Here is a 6,000-nt window from a genome sequence, read left to right as displayed (position 1 = left end):
TTTGCCCATAGTCTAGCACAGACCTAGTTCCCTAAGCTTTTCCTTCACTGCTCTTATCCTAATTGTTGTTAACTAATCCCTTGTGTGATTCTTTGTTGTTTTTATCCTCCACTAGATGACAAGGTCTGTGAATATAGGGATTGACTGTCTCACTCATCACACAATTCCCAGAGCTTGGCACATGGTGGGAACTAGGTAGGTGTTAAATGAATGGATGGGATAAATGAATAGTTCCAGGAGTCCCAAAGTAGCAGCATAAGGCTTTGGAGATAGTCTTGAATTTGAATCCATTTCTATCACTTCCTAGGTGTTTGACGTTAGGCAAGTTACTTAACATCTGAGCCTCAGTTTTTTTTTGGCTGCACCTGCAGCATGGGGTAGTTCGCAGGCCAGGGACTGAACCCATGCCACAGCTGTAACCTGAGCCACATCAGTGATAACACTGGATCCTTAACCTTCTGAGCCATGAGGGAACTCCCTGAGCCTCGGTTTCTTTATCTTTAGGTAGAGATCAAAATAAACCACACCTCACACTCCAGTGCTAACTATGAGGGTTTCAACTCTGCATTTGCTCCCTTCCCTTTTCTTTGTGACCCTCTTAAGCTTTTCCTACTCAGCAAGGGAGAGCTGACAGTTTCCTTGTTTTAAGGGCCTTCCCCCAACTCCCAAGCATTGTAAAATGGGCTTTCAGGGCAGGTGGACCCTGAAGGTCCCCAGGAGTCTATTCTATATAGACCATTGCCCCAAACTATTAGTGGCCGCAAACCAGCGATTCTCAACTAGGAGGGATTCTGCCTCATAAGACACCATTTGATCTGAAACATTTTTGGTTGTCACAGCTGGGAACTGGGGCCATTCTACTGGGATCAGAGGCCAGTGGTGAGGCATGTGAACCATCACGCAGTGCACAGGACAGCCCCAACGGAGAATCAAATGGCGGCAACTATGAGTAGGGCTGAAACGCCGATGGGCATTGATTTTTTCCCTTCCTCATTGGTTTTGTTTGTTTTTTGTTTTGTCTGCGCCTTCAGCATATGGAAGTACCCAGGCCAGGGACTGAACCTGCTCCACAGCAGCTGCAATGACAGTGCTGGATCCTTCACCCACTGGGCCACAAGGGAACTCCCTCACTGAGCTTAAATGTAATAGACTCTTCCTGGAGGTAGTCAGCCCTCACCCTTCCTTAGCTCTGGGACGGCCACAATCCTCCCATTCCTGGACCATCCAGCTTTTGAGCAACAGCTCTTCTGCTTAGGCAATTTGAGGAGCTGGGAGGGAGGAAATGGCTCCATTTGTCTACCAGAGCTGGGATCACAGCAGGAGAAGGCAATGGGGGTTTTTTTCTGGGAAAGGCCTCGGGTGTGTCAAACTTCACTGTAGTACAACCCCCTAGGGCAGCTGGAGAAAGTTGGGAGAGCACAGGACTGGATAAAGTTATTACTGAAGTCGATGTGTGTGAAAAGCTTGGGGTTAGGGCCTAAAGTTGTATTTAGCAACTTCTTTTTTTTTCTTTTTTTCTTTCATTTTTTTTTTTACTGTACACATTTCTAAACTTTCTCTGTACAATGATACACTGTATTCCAAACCATGAAGTCTACAGTGGTTATTCTCCCCAATCAATTAATTTTGCTAAATATGGAATAATAAAAAAAAATCTGATTCAATAAACTAGACCCAGGGAAGTACTATAACTTGGCCAGGGACACACAGCAATTAGTTGTTTAGTTAGAGCACTAGCCAGGGCATTCCACTCTGTCCCTTCCACCAGGTCATCACTCACCTCCCTTCCACCACAGGAGGCTCAAGGGGTTCCCATTTATTGATCTAATCAATGTAGCCATCGCCTTCTGGCCAGAGATGCTATTCCCCTGGCTTTGGCACAGAAGAGCTGACTGCTTCTCAGGAAATTCCCCTGGGAGTCCAGGTACAGAGGACTTTTTTTTTTTTTAATTAAAAAAAATTTTTTTTGGCTGGTCCTGGGAGGTTCCTGGGCCAGGGATTAAAGCCGAGCCACAGCAGTGACCTGAGCTGCTGCACTGACGTCACTGGATCCTTAACCTGCTGCACCACAAGGGAATTTATTTTCCTTCTTTTTAAACAATTGTTTAAAAATTACGGGAGTTCCCGTCGTGGCGCAGTGGTTAACGAATCCGACTAGGAACCATGAGGTTGCGGGTTCGGTTCCTGCCCTTGCTCAGTGGGTTAACGATCCGGCGTTGCCGTGAGCTGTGGTGTAGGTTGCAGACGCGGCTCGGATCCCGCGTTGCTGTGGCTCTGGCGTAGGCTGGCGGCTACAGCTCCGATTCGACCCCTAGCCTGGGAACTTCCATATGCCGCAGGAGCGGCCCAAGAAATAGCAAAAAGACAAAAAAATAATAAATAAATAAATAAAATAAAAATTATTCCAGGGCCCAGACCCAGGAGTGTAGATGACCCTAGCACTTCATTTTCTGACAGGGTTAGTATCCTCCGCTTAACAGCACACCTGCCAGGAAAGTGCTTTTCGCCACCTAGTGGATGCTTGATAAACACTTGCTGAACTGAATCCAGAATTCAAGAGAAATTGCACAAGCACACAGCTGCTTTTAATATCTTTGTTGGGAAGAAAACTTACTCTACCAGAGAAAGAGGAAGGAAAGGAGGGAGGAAGGGAAAGAGTTTATTACTGGGTACTTTGTGTATCATTTCCTCTGATCCTTAGAGCAGCCCTTTGTGCTCAGTGACAGACCATCTGTATTAGCACCCTCATTTCACATATGAAGAGGTTTAGTGACTAGCCACTGCTGGTAGGTCTTTCTGATTCCAAAGTTCAGGTCTTTTTCCATTATACTACAAAGTTCTTCTATTGGAGAAGAAATGATTTTTAAATAATAATAAAAATACCGGGCATTCCTGTCATAGCACAGCGGAAATGAATCTGACTAGTATCCATGAGAAAGCGGGTTTGATCCCTGGCCTCGCTCAGTGGGTCAGCCATCTGGCATTGCCGCCGTGAGCTGAGGTGTAGGTCACAGACACGGCTCGGATCTCTCATTGCTGTTGCTGTGGCTGTGGTGTAGGCCAGCAGCTGTATCTCCAATTTGACCCCTAGCCTGGGATTCTCCATATGCCAAGGGTGCGGGCCTGACTTATTGACTTCCAACCGTATGCCAAGGTCTGTGCCAAAGATTTCACATAAATGATTATCTCATTTAACCCTTGCGCAAATATCGTCTTATTAAATCTCACCACAACCATTTAAGGTTGGTATTTTTCTTATTATTCCTATTTTATAGATAAGGATACTGAAGTCCATAAGAATTAAGTATCTTGCTCTAGGTTTCATAGCTGTGAAATGGCAGAGTGCAGAAAGAAAAAAAAAATTCTTTAAAAGGAACAGAATAGAGTTATGTTGTGGCATAGCAAGTTAAGGATCTGGCATCGTCCCTGTAGCAGCTCTGGTGACTGCTGTGGCTCAGGTTGGATCCCTGGCCTGGCAACTTCCATGTGCTGCCAGTGCAACCTAAATAAATAAGTAAATAAACAGAGCAGAATGAAAGAAAGAATGTACAAAAAAGAAGAAAGGAAAGGAGAAAAGGCAAAGGGAAAAGATGGAAGGAGGAAGCAGACTTTTGCTGGAGGGGCTTCTAAAGAACTGATAATCTCTTTGGTCTTGGCCACAAAAGAGGTGAGGATGGCGACGTCATCATTGGGAAAGTGTCGCAGTAATGCATACACACTGTGCCACCTTCAGAAGTCCATCTGTGACAAATGTGGTTACTCGGCCAAGCAGAAGAGAGAGTATGACTGGGGTGCTAAGGCTAAAAGAGGAAATACTATAACTGGTGACTGAGGCACCTAAAAAATTATATGTTGCATGTTCTTTAAAGGAACAATACCTAAACCCAAGAGGGCAGCTGTTGCAGCATTCGGTTCATCTTGTGGATTTCAGCAATTAGTCATGCAATAAATGTCTGGTTTAAAAAAAAATTGGGGGTGGGAGGCAGTTCCTGTCGTGGTGCAGCGGAAATGAGTCTGACTAGGAACCTTGAGGTCGTGGATTTAAACCCTGGCCTCGCTCAGCGGATTAAGGATCTGGTGTTGCCGTGAGCTGTAGTGTAGGTCGCAGAAAGAAATAGGTCGCAAAATAAATAAATAAATAAAATAAAAAATAAAGAACTGGTTAAAAAAATAAAGATCTGGTAATGTTCTATTTCTTAATCTGAGTAGTGAGTCAAAGTCAAGGTACTCTTCTAGTATTCTTTTTTTCTTGGGGGGAGTCTTTTGTCTTTTTAGGGCCGCACCTGAGGCATATGGAGGTTCCTGGGCTAGGAGTCAAATCAGAGCTGTAGCCACCGGCCTACGCCAGAGCCACAGCAACGCAGAGATCTGAGCCGCGTCTGCGACCTACATCACAGCTCACAGCAGTGCCAGATCCTTAACCTGCTGAGTGGGGCCAGGGATCAAACCCGCAACCTCACGGTTACTAGTCAGGTTCTTTAACCACTGAACTATGATGGGAACTCCTCTTTTAGTATTCCTTAAATTGTTCTTATATACTGTATGTTATATATGGGCACACTTATATAAGTTATCATATCTGTTAAATGCAAATTAGTGATCTTATATGTAAAGATCCCAGCAGAGAGTAAGTGTTCAAGAATAGCTTACATGTATCCAGTGCTGATTCTGTTAACAATTGCTCTAAATATATTATACGAATTATTTCATTCAGTTCTAATCCAACTGAGTAGTAGGAATTATTATTACCCTCATTTTATCAATGAGCGATCTCAAGGAAATAGAATAAATGATATTTCCAAGATCTTGGGAATACTGGTAATAGTGGAGTTAGGGTTTAAACCTAGGTAATATGGCTTAGAGTCCACAATCTATAGCTCTCCACTCGACTGCCTTAGGATAAAGAACTCATTATTATCAGCATTCTTCCTCTGGAGTGAGAGGAAAGGTAAAAGGAGGCCTAAGGTCAGTTCAGAAATAAAACGCCTTTGAACCAGGCTGACATTGGTGGTGTTGGAAGGTCAAGGAAGCAGAGATCAGGGGTTCACAAAGTTCTGCATCATTAAAGGTGGTGATTGTGGCTTTCATTTTTTAAAACATTTGACAAATAAGGTAATTATTTAAATAGTTTCTGGAAAAAAGGAAACAGTTTTGAGTCTTGACTGAATGAAAGAATGAATGTGAGGTGGTTCCTGGTGGTCAGATGAACATGAAACAGTGTACAGCTGACCTCTGAATAACATGGGGGTTAGGGGTGCCAACCCCTCAGTAGAAAATACAAGTATAACTTTTGCGTTCCTCAATACTTAACTACTAATTACCTACCTTTTAAAATTTTTTTTTAAAGGGCCCCACCTGTGGCGTATGGAGGTCCCCAAGCTAGGAGTCAAATCGGAGCTGCAGCTGCCAGCCTATCTATGCCAGAGCCCCACAGCAGTGCTGTATCCGGGCCATGTCTGTGACTTACACCACAGCTCACAATGACACTGGATCCTTTAACCCACTGAACAAGGCCAGGGATTGAACCCTTGTCCTCATGGATGCTAGTCGGGTTTGCAACCTCCTAAGCCACAATAGGAACTCCTAATAACCTACTCTTAACTGACGTTTAACCTGTAACATAAGCAGTCAATTAACAATATTTTGTGTGTTTTAGGCACTATATAGTGTATACTTACAATAAAGTAAACTGGAGAAAAATATTAAGAAAGGAAGAGAAAGAGTTCCGTGGCGGCCCAGAGATTAAGGATCCAATGTTGTTCCTCCTGTGGCTTGGGTTTGATCCCTAGCCTGGGAACTTCCACATGCTGTGTGCGCACCCCCCTCCCCAAATAAGAAAGAAAAAGAAAGGAAGAGAAAATACATTTAGAGTACATATATGTATTTATGAAGAAAAATCTGCATGTAAGTGAATCTGCACAGTTCTAACCCACATCGTTCAAGGGTCAGCTGTTTTACTCAGTTGAACACTGGAAGCCTCTCTGTTGGTTCTGACTGTTG

The sequence above is a fragment of the Phacochoerus africanus genome, chromosome 4, assembly GCF_016906955.1.
Source record: "Phacochoerus africanus isolate WHEZ1 chromosome 4, ROS_Pafr_v1, whole genome shotgun sequence".
NCBI lineage: Eukaryota > Metazoa > Chordata > Mammalia > Artiodactyla > Suidae > Phacochoerus > Phacochoerus africanus.
This window is presented reverse-complemented; position numbering follows the sequence as displayed.